Raw genomic sequence first — 18,467 nt, 5'->3', positions numbered from 1 at the left:
GAGATGTTTGTTTGAATTAAAACGCTATTAGATGCTGTGACGACCCTCGTTAGTATGGCTGCATGTCTAACTCGGCTCTCTTGCAGTTACGGAGGAGCTGGAAGGGAGTGTCAGCTGGCCTTCTGCAGCATAAATTACTTTTGTTTGGTTTGTTGCACCTTACAACACACATTACACCATATTTTCACCCATCCACACACTGCTAACCTACCTGGTTACACATCCCATTAGTTGCTTTGTTATGCTTATGTTTGTTAGTTAAATAACCCTTTTTTGATGGTTATGACTGTGTGTGGCCTCCCTCTTTGTTGCCAGCCTTGAGCCAGGCAGTAACAAATGGGGGCTCGTCCGAGATCTAATGCTGGGAATCTGGTAAATATATATATATATTTTTTTTTTTTTTGAGGGAGTGTTTGCACAGATTGTTGTTGCTCTGGTATTTCTAGGGACAACTTTGTTGGTTAGTTACTTGAATTCCAGTAAGTGTTCTCCATAGATTTGGGTCTGTAAATAATAAATGTTTTCCTGAGCTGCCATTAGGGGTTTGAGGGCTGTTAAGTAATTTGGAACCCTTATTTTTGTTAGGCATAAGCAATGTGGGGCACTGGCTATCTCTATTTGATCTCTTTTTTTATTTTTGTTTGTTATTTTTGTGCAGTAAGTGGTTAGAGTATTGCTCGGGGGCACTTCTAGGACTGTCTAGGTGATTTCAGCATGCTGGAAGTTAACCGGGTTGCTGGTTTTTGTGCTTAATCCATCCTGCCACAATCCTGTATGAAGACTAGGGTTGAGTGAGTCAGTTAGTATTGGTTAGGCAGGTAGCCAGAGGGATGGGATTCCATATTTAAAAGCAGCTGTTAACCCTGTTGCATTTGTGTTGGAGAACTTTGCGTTTGAAGTTGCTATCTGTGGTGTGGTGAAAATTTCAGTGCTGGAAAAAGCGGCCATTGGTGGTGAAATTGTGAAATGGCTTCGATTGAAGATTTTGTCCAGGCTTCGTGTTGTTTGAGCATTTAGCCAACGCACATAATTGGTCTGATGCAGAGCGTACGCTATTGCTTCAATGTGTATTCACTGGCAAGGCCCAGGAGGCTTTCTCAGCCTTGAGTACGACAGATAGTGGTAGCTATATGTTGGTTAAAGCTGCGGTGCTTAAGGCATATGAGCTGGTACCAGAAGCTTATCGTCAGCGATTCAGGTCACTTAAGAAAGAAAAGCAGTCTTGCACTGAATTTGCTCGTGAGTTAGCCACTATTTTCAACCGCTGGTGTGTTGCTTCTGAGGTAGAATCCTTGGAGGATTTGCAGGAACTGAGGTTGCTTGAACAGTTTAAAAATGATATGCCCGATCGTGTTGTTACATGCATAAATGAACAGAAAGTAAGCAAGGTTTCAGATGCTGCTAAATTGGCCGATAAGTTTATTCTGACTCATAAAAGTTTTTTTGTTAAGAGCCGTGGTCGTGGCGACTTTGGCGCCTGGGAGAGCTTTGGGGGTGTTTTGCCAGCAAATCTTTGTCAGAAGGGACGGATAGGTTTTCAGCTAAGAGAGATCGTAGTTTTTGTGGAAAATGGGATCCTAACCGAGTCTGTAACTACTGTTTTGGTAAGGGACATTGACGAAGTGTTGACGAAGAGATCGAAGCCTGGTTATGTTCCCGCAAAACCGTCTGGTGCTGTGGCGTCTGTGCGTGCAGAAGAAAGACGTGGTGCCATTACACATACAAAACCCTCTTCTTCAGAGTTGGTGTTTAAGGTGCCGATTGTGGAGCAAGAAGGAGAACATTTTTCATTTAATGACGAGATTGATCCTGGTTATATTGCATTTGTATCAGCTGGATATGTTTCACTGGTCGGGAGCAATTGGAAAGTACCTGTAAATATATTGAGAGATTCAGGATCACTGGACTTGTTTATTGTGGACTCTGCATTGCCTTTCTCTTCAGAGACAGACACCGGTTCCAGTGTTGATGTTCGGGGAATGGGGTTGACTGTTTTTTCAGCTCCTCAGCATAAACTGACAATATTTTCAGATCTGGTGCAAGGTGACATGACCATGGGAGTGCGGCCTTCTTTGCCTATGGGGGGAGTACAGGTCATCTTAGGGAATGACTTGGATGGCAATCGAGTGTGGCCTGTTGCACCTGCAGTGGTGGGCACCCCAACATCTCAGGTAGGGTTTGAGTCTCCCAAAAATATTCCTGTAGTAATACCCACCTGTGCAGTCACCCGTGCCATGAGCCGTGTGGGTGGTAGCTCATCTCTGGACATGTCAGTTAAGAGAAGAGAGCCTGTGTTTCCTGTGTCTGCTTTTCCTTTACCTGTATCTTGTAGTGTTCTTGTAAAACAGCAACAAGATCATCCCTCACTTCAGCCACTGTACAGCCAAGTTCTACCAGATGGTGAGGTGGAGAGTGCAGGCCATGGTTACTTTCTCCAAGACGCCTGTTGGTGAGAAAATTAGTTCCCCAAGGAGACTGTTGTTTGGGAGATGGGAGATGAGAAGAACAGTTAGACGTAACAGAGAGGGAAAAACTATTTTGTTTTGCCCTCTCTGTTACGTCTAACTGTTCTTCAGACTGCGCATGATGGGGTTGCAGGTCATTTAGGTGTGAAAAAGACCTATGATAGAGTTATGCAGCATTTTTATTGGCTACATTTGAAGAGGGACATTTCGTTGAGGCTTCCATCAGTTAAACGTGAGCGTAGGTTGGTCTTAATGTTTCTCAGATGCGAGAAAGACTGGTCACATGCATATGTAGAGCCAAACATGGTCAATATGGAAATACTTACACGCTGCATTGTGCGGTATGTGACCGGAAGCTCGTTCCAAGTTTTGTCTGGTCTTCAGGTTGAAGTTTTTTCATTTCTGTTCACTCGCCAGCTCTGCTCACTGGCGCGCAAGTCCTTCCAACTCTCCATTAAGGGACTTAAACTTACTCACCCACATGTCTGACGCCTTCAGGTCAGCAACTTCCAACTCAAAGTCTCTGATGGAGACCCCCAGAGATGCATTTCAGGTCGACTTTGTCCACTGCACACTCGTGTGGATGAGTGATGAATTTAAAAAGATCAGTGCGCTCATGAAATTCTCTAAAACGCGCTTTGAATGACTGCAGGAGATTGGACGTAAAGCCAGCTAGCTGCTGGAGATCAACATGTTGAGTGGGCTCACTTGATAAGCCCGCATCTCTAAATTGTTGCAGTGTTTCAAAGTGCAGAAGACGACCTGTTTCAATGTCCCTGATGAAGAGTTCCAGTTTGCTTTCAAATGCAAACACTGCTTGTTGAAGGGATAAGATTGTATTTCCAACACCTTGCATTTTCACATTGAGCTGGTTCAGATGGTCAGTTATGTCCACGAGTTAGTGAAACTGCAGGAGCCACTCAGTGTTAGCTAGCTCCGGATGCTGATTATCCTGTCTTTATGTGGGAAGTCATCAAACAGTTCATTGGCCACATCAAGCATGACATTTTTGGCATACTCGCCATCTGTGAATGACTTTTCATTCCTTACTATTGCCAAAGCACCAGCAAAGCTAGCCGAATTCCCGTCACCTTGCTTGGTCCATCCAAGGAGTTGCTGCTGACTGGTTAGCACTCTCCGCTGTAGCTCTTCGCAGGCCTTTTCCTGCTGTCCCCAGCTGGATATTTCGACGCAAATGAAGCATGGTGTGTATCAAAGTGCCGCCTTACATTTGTTCGTTTCATCGATGCAATTTTATCGTTGCATATCAAACATACCGCAGATCCTGCTCTCTCCACAAATGCAAATTCCTCTGTCCACACGGCCTGGAACAGACGATACTCCTCATATTTTTTTCTTTTCGACATCTTTTCTGTTTTAAGGGTTGGAAGCAGATAAACTCGCTGGCTACCTGACGAAAAGGAGAAGTTTATTTCTCGACCCATTCAATGAATCGTTTCGCATTATCTAATTAAAATGTTTGGTGTCGACTATTTTATATTTGGAATTTTATTTTCAAAACTAATTTCTGCTAAACGTTTTACTTTAAAATAAAATGATTTATTAATTGTTAATCATGTAGAAAAATGTCAGCTCAAAATTGTCTGCGAGCCATATGGCGTCATCAAAAGAGCCATAGGTTCCCGACCCCTGACCTACCTGGTTACACATCCTATTAGTTGCTTTGTTATGTTTATGTTTGTTAGTTAAATAAATCTTTTTATGACTGTGTGGCCTCCCTCTTTGTTGCCGGCCTTGAGCCAGGCGGTAACAGATGCACATTTGCTCTGAGTTCTGCAAGTGGAAATCAACATAAATATTCATTGCTTTTCAGTGATGATTTAGATATACTATAAATGTGTGTCCTTTACTGAATGTCACTTTTGCTGAACAGCAGCACCTGTGGCCAGAAGTAGCTGTGATGACTTAATGTTAAAACATTCAGTAGTTTATGACTTTTGGAGTGCTGAAAACTTTCCAAATAAATTCTCTTTCAGTTTCTTTCCTTTTTTTCTGCCTCGTTTTTTACTTTTGTTGACTGTACTTTAACAGGCTTTTCTAGTTCTTGTCATGTGTTCCCAGTTATTAAAATGATGTAGTGCTGAATAAAATGGTGGCAAATCCTTTGATGCTACTAAGTTTGCCATCAACATTACAGTACTACCTTCCACTACACCCTCATGGTTCTGCATGTGCTTCTCTGTGATTCTCTGTCTCTCTGTCTCTCTTCCTCACTCTCATTTCCAGAGGTCTCATCTCATGTATCCCCTGAAGACTCACTGGCACCAGTTGCAGGTTTCCTGGCTCCTGGCTCCTGGCTCACACTCTTGGATGAAGTTAGGTCATCGAGCCTCCGGACGCAACACATCGGCCACATTTTTATCTTTCGAAATTGTCTAAAACATATATTTTGTGGTCCCTATTAGATTGCACAGTGCTACAGATGATCTCTATCTGTTATAATTCCCTCTAGTTGGTTTGGATTGGTGTTAGCTGCCAACATTAGCTAACGCGGAGACAGGTGAAGCAGATTTGAGCTTGTAGCCTTTGACTTGGAGCTCTGCCCTGCGATGAGCTTGTCACTGTTGACGAACACTATACTCCACTCTAAATGTGCCCCTTTAGTACCTCTCCGACTGAAGCCCTCCTACCCCCACCCCCCTTAACCCTCAGCCTCAGATTCCCTCCTAACCCCATTCCACCAACACAACCCCCCTCAACACACACACACACACACACACACACACACACACACACACACACACACACACACACACACACACACACACACACACACACACATGTCTGTGTGTAAATGTGTGTTTCAGCTCGGCCAGAGTAGGGAGCGACCAAGCAATGACTGGCAGCCACTCAGTCACATAGCAGTTCAGCATTTGGATCATTCGCACCTGTTGGATAAATACATTTGATGTTATTTGTAAGCCTGCTGGGAAAAGGCCAGACAGGTAAGGAGGAGAATGTTTTATTGAAACTTTTCTACAGGTGGGATACAGCTGGGTGTTGAAGGTGCAGCTGGGCCTTCAGCTGGGACACTAGAACTAGAACGTAAGATACAATAACTCCTAAGATCCTTTCACTGCAGGGTGAAGGCACCTGTCTGATTCAGCTGTCATGTCAGATATTTAGCTTTTTGCTGCACATATCTGGAGCAAAACTACAAATTCTAGCAAGGCTGGAAACTCACTAAAGTCACGTCCTGTGTCACGGGTCATACGTAGCTCTCTGCCGTGATAGATACTGTTTGGTAATCAGATGATCAAATGTTGTAATTCACTTGGTCGAGGGCCACAAGGCTCCTGACACTGCAGGCACCATTGGATTTGAATGTGGTGAATGAGTGTGCAGTCAGAGAGAAGAGGACAGCTGGGATGATCAGTCTGGAGCTAAATTTATATGCTGTGTCATATGTCCGTATGCCCGATTATCTATCTTATTTATCTCTCTAACTTCCTATGAAGATAAAGGAAGAATATATCTTCCTCATGAAAGAAGTATTCAGGTATGTTACTTAACAATATTAAGGTGATAAAGTAAAAAGGTAAAATAGTCCAGCATTAAAAATGTTACTGAAATAAAGTCAAAGTATTAGCATCAAAATATACTAAAAGCATCAAAATATACTAAAAGCATCAAAATATACTAAAGCATCAAAATATACTAAAAGCATCAAAAAGTAAAAGTACTCATCATGCAGAACGTCCTATTTCACAGTAACATATATATTATAGTATTGGATTATAATTATTGATGCATTAATGTTTCACTTTAATGTTGCAGCTGGTAAATATTAGGGGTGGGGAGGCGGGTAGATACAGTATAGTAATGGGATATTTTGCATGTATCGATCTTTTATAAATTATGAATATTGCAAATACAAATAAAACTTTTGGGTAACAATTGCTTTTCCGTTCCACTAGATTATGGAGTAGAGTTTATTTCTGATGACGTCAGCGGGATTGGCAGGAAATTAGTCAAAACAAAGGTGGAGACATCGGAGAAGGAAATCAGAAATATAAGAAATATCGTATTGTGACATAAACATTGTGATAATATCGTATCGTAGGGCCTTCTCACCTTTAGTAAATATGGAGCTGATTTGAATTACTTTATATACTGCTGCGTATCCTGATCTATAATAATGTCATAATTGAATATTTGATCATATGTTGTATTATTAATCTGAATCTTCAAAGTAACTAAAGTTGTGAAATAAATGTAGTGTAGTAAATAGTACAATGTTCTATATATCTGTCTCTGTTTAGCTAACACTATAGCTTTTGTATCAATCTATATGAATCTATATACGTCTCCATCCGTCAATCTGTTGCATCCATTTGGGAGTTTAAAGGGTAGAAGTGAAATAAAAGTATGTCAGTTATATTATAGCCAGCAGGGTGAGGCAACACATGACATACCATCCAAAGCTGAGTGGGTGGCAGAGTGGGGGGGTTCACTGTGCAAGCCTGGCATGCCTGTGTGACACAGTGATCAGCCACCGAGCCGTGGTTGGTGGACAGAGAGATCAGGTGATCCAGGCCGGGCTAAATCGGTCCCACAAGCAGACAAGTTGAGGAGGTAGGAGAATTGGAGAGATGGAGGTGGAGGGTGAAGAGTTTTTATAGAATGATGCAGCAGAAAATATTCAAAATGGGCTAACAACAAGTCGAGGGATTCCTCTCCTCCACAAATAGTCTCTTTATATCCCGGTGAACCTTTGAAATCACACTAACCTAATATTAAAGCTGCTCTCATACACACGTATGAATCCCAGGTGGGGCCTGTAAAGTGAGGGTGTCACCTCCCCATCAACTGAGATAACATTGTTTACACAGATGACATTTATTTTCTGTTTGGCTGTCGGCATCTTGGTTTTTGAACCAGAAATGACACGAGAGTGTGGAGCTACAAGTACAACCGAAACGCTGAACACATGAAAACACAGGGTTTGGGTTCTGAGATGAAAAACCGGACAACACAGTGTAGTTGTGACCTGTCAATCACAAGGTAAAGCATACCCTGCTTTATCATCTATGTTACTCTAAATGGGACCATACTTTACTAAATGAACATCATGCTGTATTGAAAATAATTCAAACTAAATATTGAGAACATCAACTCGTGAGGAAAACGTTAACTGAGGTAATAAATCAAATGAGAATTAGGATTTCTTTTCTCATGGACTTCTATACAATCGGACTTCTTTTTGCCACCAGTGGACTCGCCCCTGCTGGCTATTAGAAATAATGCAGTTTCATATTCTCTTCTTTTTGCCATGGCTCAAGGGAGGGCAATTTCGGTCTGTCCGTCACACTAATAAAAAACAATTTGCCTCAACAATATATGTATCATGGAACACTAGTTTTTTTTGTCTGTCTGTCAGCAGAATAACTATTACAAATAACAAAATAATTAAAACAATTCACTTTCATTATCATTGCTCGAAAGGTTATTAGGGCTTTGCGCAGGTCTGTGCTCTCCGAGTGCCCTTTTAGTTTTATTATTGCAACCAAGAAAAGCAACAGTTAGTTCAGGCTAAAATCCAGACTGGGTTCCATTGTGGTTCTGCTACTGTTGCTGTATATGTGTTGATTCACAGTGATGTATATACAGTACATGCAGGGTGCACAGTTTTACACTGTGCACTAATTATTAATTTGCTTGTGACTGTTGTTTGCCCACTGGATGCAAGCTTCCTGCAGTGTCTGATTGTATTGTTCCATAGCTTTTGATACCCTGTCAATCAAAGAAGAGCCCACAGACTTATGTAATGATTGCTCACTGGTAGACCTCAACACTGATTCAGCTCTGCTGTGAGAATATGCTGCTCTGCTGCTACGCTAAATCCGTCCACAGCTCAGAGCTGCTGGGTGTTGGAGGATTCATGGTGTTGTATGCAGAGCTACAATTACACAGTGGGTGGTTTGTTTAAATAAAGCTGGATTCTGGGTAGACGTTGGTGTTGGTTTCCTCCTCTTTTCTACCTCAAGTTTGACTTTATGTCAGAATCTGTCGGTAGGATTCAAGATTTTTTTCTTTAATGAATAATAACAATACAGTCATCTGCATGTTTTTTGTTTCAATGTGTCGATTGTGAAATATAGGAATATAATCTACTGTACGCACTATATGCTGTAAATGCATGAAATCGATTACAGAAGCCATAATAATGCAGGCAAGAGGATATTTCTATGGCAACAGCTGACACATGAATCATCTTGCAGTATTTCCCTCCATCTTTCTACCCAATCCTCCATCTACTGTATGCTGCCAGATCTGAACACTAAACCGTGTATATACGGTAGGAAACTGAATGAAAACTGTGACTAATCCTGAAGTCCCTCTTGTCTGGTGAGAACAGGTGGCTCTGCCTCCGGAAACACAGTAATATAGAAGTCTGACGTTGGCGAAAGTGCAGCCACTGTTTCCTGAACACGTGGGATGATGAACATCGTTGCTGAGTTGTTATGTCATAGGTCAAGCCACTGAACTGCAATAGCAGAACATCTGTTTGGTGTGTTATGTTTTGTATTTGCACACGCTGGATTTGATTTCCACCTATTATAGGCAGAGATAATATTTTAGAATGTAAACTACAGTCAAAATCATCCATACAAATCCTGAATTTCCCATTTTTGAGTAGTAGTAGACTATTAAACAGTGTACGGAAGCCCTGAGAGACAAATGAGAAATCTCTCCTGTGTTTAAGGAAATTAAGGAAAAGGTGAAAAAAAGAGTCTAAACACAAGGCACATATACTTTGTGTCAGCAAGCATGGTGGAATGAAGAAACATGAATGATATTATTAAGAACAGGGTGGTGGTGCGCTTCAGCCTCTTGTGGCCAAAAACAGTATTACAACAACACTGGTCCTGGCAAAACATTCTTTTTCATCTGTAAGTTATAAACACAGGAGAGAAAACACTTAATCATATGCAGAAAATGGATCACCAGTTTGTGTTCCTCACTTGCCGCTCAGGGCTTCCGTCAGTGCGACATGCAAACAACAGCACAGAGGTCCTAATCATTTAAATACAGTTCTAAAATGATTTTGTAAAAAACCCGCTCCTGTAACCACGCAGGTGAATATAAACAGGCAGCTATATTGGCAGCTATTTGTGGTGTAAATCTGTTAGTACAATGTGTTTCTTAAATTATGGATGAAGATCCAAAAGCCTGCAGCTTCACACATGAGTTAAGGTCACTGGTGGAGTTTATTGAGTCAGTCAGAGACTACAGTGCACTCCCTTTGGTCCCCACAGGAGCAGACTGATGCATTAATATGTGGATATAATAGCACTAGTAATACTGTTCTTGTTAAATTATGAATAAAATCTTGATTAATATTATTGCTTTGGTAATTTTGCATTATATTCCACACATTCATGACTATGACTGCGTATTAGGGCCATTGTAAGTAAAAAAAAATATATGGAGGTGGAGGTAATATTCAGAGAAAAAAACTTGCAAGATTAAAGTTGTACATTTACGAGAAAAACACTCTGATATTTCGAAGAAAAACATTCATTATTTCTGAAATTATAAAGTCAAAACTTTGCTAGAAAAAACCTCGGAAAAATAGTAGGGTTTTCTTTTTGTCAAGGAACCACTTCGCTTCACTCTACAAGGTTAAATCGATGTCATCACACCACAAACGCTGCCGGTATACTTTAGTGAGGTGCAACCTATGTAACAGGGCGATATCCTTCTATTGTATTCTTCTGAATGGACCCAAGTCACGGAAATGTCTCTCCAAAGTCTGGATGCATATAATAATATGGTGATTCTGGGCTAAAATCACGAGTATTTCCTTTTTGCTGAATCCCATTGCAAAGTATCATTTGTTTAGGTCATCTACATGATACAAGTTGCATTATGGGAAATGTAGGACCCAGTGTTTTTGGAACCTCACTAAAGACTAAAAGTAATAATAATAATAATAATAATAATAATAATAATAATAATAATAATAATAATAATAATAATAATAATAATAATAATAATACATTTCATTTGGAGGTGCCTTTCAAGACACCCAAGGACAGCTTACCAAAAAATACAGGAGATAAAAACAGCAAAACAATGAAAGGGAGAGCAGACAAACACAAACCAGAGATATAGTGTAGACACGAAACAAAGAGCAATCCATGTGAAAAGTTTGGTCGAGGAGGCTACAAAACCAGCCGGGCAGAGTGGTCGAGTGTGTTAGCTGTAGCCACAGACTGCAGGCTACACCCAGGAGACCCGGTCAGGATATCCTGTCGGCGGCTCCATTCTTTTTAAAAATCTGTCTAATTCTTTATAGAAATGCAATACCAAATCCCTGGAGTAACGCTTGGAACATTTTCTGCACCTTGATTCTATATTATAAACATTGCATGCTTGTTTTGGTCGTGATTGAACCTGTCCACCACTTCCTGCCTGTCTTAATCCATCTATTGTTTGCCAGGCAACAGATTAGAGGTGATGTTTGAATGCAGCTTTTTGCCACTGACATAAATCCTTTGTTTATGTAACTCGAGAGACAATTGATACGAGGGATCGGCAGCAGCTGTTGTTTATCAACAGGAGGCTTTAACCAACCTACACACACACACACACACACACACACACACACACACACACACACACACACACACACACACACATGGTGATGTACACATGGATATTGTACATGCTGTGGCTTTTTTATTCTAAGCCTGTGATCCTTTGGTTTAGATGGTGTTTGGTTTATGTTGATATAAGTTTTTAATTATAACTGACAGACAGAGAGGAAAAACTCAAATAAGGGAGCAAGCTGGGGCAAATATCTGACGTGAAGGAGAGTTTCCCCCTCCACTGTTTGTCTGTAAGTGTCTTGTTAATGGAGACACTGAGATTTATCACAGGTCAGAGAGTCTTTGCTTTGCTCAGGAGGTGGCAGAGTTTAATTTAGCCTGGAAACCTGAACCTCAACCTCCTCCGTCAGCTCCTTCTCTGGGCCCAGAAACAGCGAGAGCAGCAGACTGGGATCTGTGGGGGTCTTTAATGATGGGCGAGAAATTAATGATGAGCTGCAATACTCCATACTGTTGCTGAACTAAGTGAGACCATGATAGACACACTTAGCGATCTGGTACAATGACTGTGATGCATTTGTTGGCCTGGCGATGAAAGAGTACCCGGTGTCAGAGGCAGGACCTGTTGCAAGCGGCACCTTTAGATTTGAATAGTTCACTTCCTAATGACCTGAAAGTTGACAAAGCTGTGACATTGTGACACGTGTGGACGTGTGTTTAAGTGCAAAGCTGTGTTCATATTCATGTGTGTGTGTGTGTGTGTGTGTGTGTGTGTGTGTGTGTGTGTGTGTGTGTGTGTGTGTGTGTGTGTGTGTGTTTTGCCAATGACATATATGACCAAGAGTACTGTGACAGACACACGTTGTGAAACGGACGCAGTTTTTAATTAGTTATTAATGTTGTGAATTGAAAAAAAAACACCTGGTTGGGTTTAGAAATTGATAGGAAAATACTGATTATAATACTGATTGTGATACTGAGTGTAAAGCACAGCAGGAGACAGGAGACAATTCAGGAGACAGGGTTACCAAAGAAGTGTTAAGCCCAGCAGGGGACAGGAGGTGTACTGCACTTTCTAAAGAACAGGCTCTCAGCCTAGTAAATTAACACGTCTGATAGCGAAGTCTATTGAATTAGCAAGTTTGAGACCTGATCCTGTGAATATGTATATATATTAGGGCTGAGACAGTTGCTTCTGGGAGCAGCACAGCAGACTTTACAAACAAAAGTATTTGTGTGAGTTTTATTGATCATCCTTTGTATGAAATAAAACTCAGCTTCTTCTTATAAGAATATTGATCAAGACTTTTATTTGATTTGAATCCTGACTTCGTAATTTAAGTTGCGTGATGTAAGTTAAGTGAGTGATAAGTGAATGTTATACCCATCCCTCCACTCCCACCTGTCCCCTGTGCGTACTTTGTCATACTACGTCCCCTGACTTCCTCCTTTGCTCCCGTCATAATGAGGTCGTAGCCTAACAAAAAATTTAAATATGGGTCACCATGAACTGCTTGCTTGCACAGGGACGTTTTTTTGAGAGGACGGTCTGGGTGTTTCTGCTTAAATAAGCGTTTTGCCAACAATGGATGTCCAATAGAATAGCCACATAGACATCTCAGATAGCGTAGTGTAGGCTTTGGCATTATATTTGTGTCTGAGTGTGCTGGGATATTTTATGCTCAGAAAAAAGGTTGTTTTTTGTAGCGAAACTATCCTGCATTTTAGCTTTATTCTGTTTATTAATTTATTAATATATTTGAGTGTTCCATTATTCACACAATAATAACCTCTCGCTCAGTTTTATGCTCATGTTTCATGCTCTGTGAAATCTCAAGCCTTCAATGTCTTGCTCAAATGAAATTTAAACAAGATTATCAAAACTGTATAAACTACTTACATGTGACCATGGTACTCCGTCCATCCTTACTTCCCAGGGACCAATAATACCTCTAACAATCGGACTGGAGACAATCAGAAATTACCTACTCCAATCCTCTGACTCTGTCAAGTTTAGTGAGTGTACAGAGTATTTTTGATTGTTGCTACGCTGGTGCTGCTTGTGCTGCTTCTTCTGTTGTTTGTTGTTCGCCGTTTCTCCTGCTAGTTCTAGTTCTAGTTTAAGTCTGTTCTACTAGGATTCTACTGAATTACAAACCATGTTTAGATAACCGCTGCTACCTGTTACCTGTTGCTGGCACTTTCCACTGCTATCGACAGCTCCCGGACAACTAATGCTAGCTTGCTAGCTAGCAGTCTGTCGGCTTCCAACGAGCCAGTCAGCTCCTACGGTTAGCTTGCTGTTGCCAGTGGGCCACAATACGTCCACTACTGTTTCACCACCGCTACTGTGAGGTATCCCCTGGACATCCCTTCAGCTCTCCCGGTGCGATTAGCCCTTGTTGGCTAGGACCGCTGCCTCCACAGCTAGCCGTCAACTAGCTTGCCGGCTAAACTGCTGCTTCGAAACGGACTGCTTCTCCCTACTTCATCTCCTCCTGCCATGCTACGGATAACCATCTTGCCTTGCCTAACAGTTCTCCATCTCTGTCCATGGCTAACGGCTAGCCCCAGACTAAAACCTGTGGCTACCGGCATGATGTCCAAGTATTCCATCCCAACTGCTGAGTCTCAACAACTACACAACTCCAACGTGCATCTTAGCCATCAAACAACTTGGACTCCTATGCAGACCTCGTTACACCCACAGAGGCTCCCGTAGAAAGTTTGTTTACCACTAGCCTGGCCCGCCTGTGTCATCCATTCCTTCCATATGGACCACTGTCGCACGTCTGCCGCGTCATCAGAGGACTGACACTCTTGGTGTTAGTAGCATGGGAAACACAGCGAGACCGCTACACACCAAGTGGGACAGAAAAAGTGGAGTGTATTTCAGTCTACTCCTGTCTCTACAGTCAACCACTCCGTCAAGCCTCAAAATAGAACTATTTAACGCACAATCTCTCACAAATAAATCCTGTCTCATACATGATCACATCCAAGACAAGGGGATTAACTTCATGTGTCTTACTGAGACCTGGCATCAGCCTGAGGCCTATTTTGCCCTAAATGAAGCCTGTCCTCCTGGCTATAATTACCTGGAGAAAGCCCGCCGTACTGGTCGCGGTGGCGACTTAGCCATAATACACCGCAGTGACCTGAAATTGACCCCCATCTCTCTGCCTGACCTGTCCTCATTTGAATGCCTTGCATTTAAATGCAAACCCCCCTTCCCCATGACCTTCTCACTTCACTCTGTACCACATCTGCAAATACTGTCATACTTGGGGATTTGAACATTCACGTCGATACCCCCTCCTGCCACCCTGCAGCTGAGTTCTTACAACTACTGGACATTCTCAACCTAAAACAACATGTTGATGTCCCCACACACACCAGGGGGCACACACTCGACCTGGTCATCACTGACTCAGTCCCCATTACAAATCTGTTGGTGTACAATCTGGGAGTGTCTGATTACAAGGTCATTTCAATGGAGTAGAAATTGTCTCACCAGACCAAGCCCAAATGCCAAATTCACTTCAGAAATCTTAAAAACATCAACACAGATATCATGACGTTGGACCTTCAGCAAATCCCCTCTGCAAACTTCACAACAGTCAGAAAATCAGTGGATTTCCCCTGGTTCACTTCAGAGCTACGGAACATGAAGGCAGCTGGGCGTGTACTGGAGAGGCGTTTCACAAACTCTGGACTCAGTGTTCATAGATTAGCCTTTTAAGAACACCAAAAAACCTACTCAGAGTCACTCAGAAACGCACGGACACAGTTCTACTCCAATATCATCAATAAAAATCCTGGAAACTCCAAGCAGTTGTTCTCCACCATAAATCATCTCCTCAGGCCACAAACTCTTTCACACACCGACACCACAGAAGAGCAGTGCAATAGCTTTATTACTTTCTTCAAGACTAAAGTCAACACCATCCGCTCTTTTCTCTCCAGCTCCTCCGCTCAGTCTGTCCCTGCTGTCAACCCACAGCCTGGGATTTTCCCGCCTCTTCGCGTCTTCTTGGAGATCTCTCAGCAAGAGGTTGAGGACGTCATCCACAGGATGAAACCTTCCACCTGCGCACTGGACCCTTTTCCCAGAGCCCTGGTAAAATCCAACATATGTGCTCTAAGCCCCCTGATCACCCAAGTCATTAACCACTCGCTCCAGACTGGTCATGTCCCATCTTCTCTAAAAACTGCCGTCATCAGACCACTTCTCAAAAGACCCACCTTAGACTCGGATGTCCTCACCAACTACAGGCCCATCTCCAACCTGCCATTTTTATCAAAAGTATTGGAAAAAGTAGTTACAGCCCAGCTTCAGGACCATCTCAAAACCAACTGCCTCTTTGAGAAATTCCAGTCCGGATTCCGTTCCACCCACAGCACCAAAACAGCTCTGGTCAGGGTCACAAACGACCTGCTGATGGCGGCTGATGCTGGTTCCCCATCTCTACTCATTCTCCTGGATCTGGCTGCAGCGTTCGACACGGTCGACCTTCAGATCCTCCTTCAGCGCCTCCACTATACCATCGGACTCTCTGGCTCCGCCCTGAGCTGGTTCCGGTCCTACCTCTCTGGAAGAACCGAGTACATATCCTTGGTTCCCAGATACACCCAGTAACCTGTGGTGTCCCTCAAGGGTTGGTTCTCGGCCCCACTCTGTTCAACATCTACACCAGTGGTCGGGAACCTTTTTGGCTGGGAGAGCCATAAAAGCCAAATATTTTTAAATGTATTTCCTTGAGAGCCATATATTTAATAAAATTGAGTTGTAAGTATATCACGTCTCCTAGTACTAAAAGCGGTATCAGTGTTTCCCCTACCATTGTCTGTGAAAATATCAAATTTCTATCATAACTGGCCCGCCGGTTTTGGTAATTAAATCAATGCATGGCACAACCACGGGAAAATACATATTTGAGGAAGTATCTAAATGTGTGAATGAAATGAAACTGCCCGGGACAAACTGACGGGACTGACGACAGCCTGTGATGTGATGAAAAGAGCTGATTAGTGCAGGAGAAGATGCAGCGGGAGAACTGTGCAGGTGAGCTGACGGTGTATCACCGCATCACACACCAGGAAGCGCTGTGTTGTAAAGCTCTGGAGATGGAACATGTAACAAGCACCGTAACACATACAGAAAACTTTATAGTCAATGTAAGTCTTTTCCTGAGGAGATACATTCTGAACATGGCGGTGCGATGGCTGAGTCGAGGGAAAGTGCTGAATAGATTTTTAGAGTTGCGTGAGGAAATCTGGCCGTTTTTGGAAGCAAAGGGAAACACACCACAGATCTCTGGGACGATGTGAGCTGGCCTTTATGTGCGACATAATGCAGTATCTCACTGTTAAACCTGCAGCTGCCTGTGGGAGACTCAGATGCAGCAGGAAACTTTGGTCACTACGTGTTTCCAAACACTGATAAACCATCTCCACTGCTGTGTTCCCGACTGCGCATGAACTGCGCATGAACTGTTCAGCAATCCGTTTGCAGTTGATGTGGAAACAGCACATGTGAACATCCAAATGGAGCTGATTGACCTCCAGTGTAACGACACACTCAAGGCAAAGCATGACTCTGTGGGCGCTGCAGTTTCCAAGCTTCACCCGCGAAACGATGCCTTAATGTCTGTGATTGAGTTTGACACCCCTGGTCTACTGCTTGCTTTGCGCAGTTTCTCCTCAGCTGTTTCGCGAAGGGCAGGGCTCCGACCCCCCTCCCCCCACACACACACAAACACACACACGCACACACACGTGCGCACACAGTTACAGTCAGAGACAGAGTGGAGGAAAGGAGAGGGGAGAACTAAAACAAAATCCGCTGCTAAATGTTTTACTTTAAAATGACACAATATAATTATTTATTACTTGTTAATCATGTTAAAAAATGTCAGCTCAAATTGTCTGTGAGCCATATCTCGTCATCGAAAGAGCCATATATGACTCGCGAGCCATAGGTTCCCGACCCCTGCTCTACACTCTGCCCCTTGGCCGTGTCATCAGCCAGCATGGAATATCATTCCATTGCTACGCTGATGACACACAGCTATATATAAAAACCGACCCGATGCCACATGCAGCCCCACTGTCGACATCTTCATCATCATCACTATCATCATTGAACACCTGTCTTGAGGAGATGAAAGAACATTTCCTTCAACTAAATAGCTCAAAAACAGAGGCTATTTTAGTTGACACACCACACCAGGTCCAGTCTTCCCCCATAACCAACATCACCTTTTCTGGTCAAAACATACCCCTATCACCATCAGTCACCAACCTAGGTGTAAGATTTGACCCTCATCTGACCTTTGACATCCACATCAAACATCTGTGCAAGACCTCAGGAACATTGCAAAACTCCGCCCCACACTCTCCCTGTCAGATGCTGAACAACTCGTCAACGCTTTTGTCTCCTCAAGGTTGGACTACTGCAACGGTCTCCTCATCGGGATTCCAAGCGGGAGCCTTCAGAAGCTCCAATATATCCAAAACAGCGCCGCTAGGCTCCTGATGAAGGTGCGGAAATATAACCACATCACACCCATTCTCCATTCCCTCTACAGGCTTCCTGTCGCATTCAGGATCGAATGCAAAATCTCCCTAATCACCCATCAGTGCATACATGGAAATGCTCCTCCGTACCTCAAGGAACTCCTCCCTCAACAAACCTCCACACGCAACCTCCGCTCCTCTAAAAAAACTTTGCTCCATCCCCCCAGGACCAAGCTCCACACCATGGGCGATCGGGCCTTCTGCTCAGCCGCTCCTTACCTGTGGAATTCCCTCCCAGAACACCTGAGGGCTCCACAGGCCACCGACTCCTTCAAGAAGGACTTAAAAACCTTTCTTTTCACAAAAGCCTTTCCGTAAAATCTTATGTCTGTTGTTGTTGTTGTTGTTGTTGTTGTCCTGCATTTTAGTGCCTTGAGATTGCTTTTAGCTTTGAAGGGCGCTTTACAAATAAAATGTATTATTATTATTATTAAAATTAAATAATGTCTGTTATGTGATAACTTTAATAAAAAACAACTTTTTGTCATAAAATTGCTCAAACTGTCACTATATCCTGACAGTAGTTTCATGTGATGTGATAGAAACCAGGTTCCTCCTAATGGCATTTGCAAGATTCCACCTGAAGGAAAACAACCAATCAGAGCCCAGGAGTCTCTAACGCTCTTATCAACGCTCTTGAACTACGATCAAACTGTCAAACTATGCAGCGCGGATCAAATATGAACCAAGAACCTGTAACTGCATTGCTTATTTCTCGCCTTAGATATTTTCAGAAACATATTTTAGTTTACCTTCTAGCTGTACAATTAGAAATAAAAATGTCCTCACTCTGCAGAAAACGTCTGGATCATGCAGCTGCTTGGTCTCAACATTGCTAACACCTCTG

The 18,467-nt window shown here is 42.7% G+C and overlaps 1 protein-coding gene across 5 annotated transcripts in view; it reads left to right on the top strand.

Annotated features, from left to right (window-relative positions):
• The first annotated feature begins 5,307 nt into the window (after positions 1-5,307).
• myot (myotilin) overlaps positions 5,308-18,467 on the top strand; it is a 39,677-nt gene continuing 26,517 nt past the window's right edge. For all 5 annotated transcript variants that reach the window (XM_029441146.1, XM_029441145.1, XM_029441148.1 and 2 more), the window contains exon 1: positions 5,308-5,431. The gene's annotated coding sequence lies outside the window, so the exon portion shown is untranslated. The remainder of the gene's footprint in view (positions 5,432-18,467) is intronic.

The sequence above is a fragment of the Cottoperca gobio genome, chromosome 10 (genome assembly GCF_900634415.1).
Source record: "Cottoperca gobio chromosome 10, fCotGob3.1, whole genome shotgun sequence".
NCBI lineage: Eukaryota > Metazoa > Chordata > Actinopteri > Perciformes > Bovichtidae > Cottoperca > Cottoperca gobio.
This window is presented reverse-complemented; position numbering and strand designations above follow the sequence as displayed.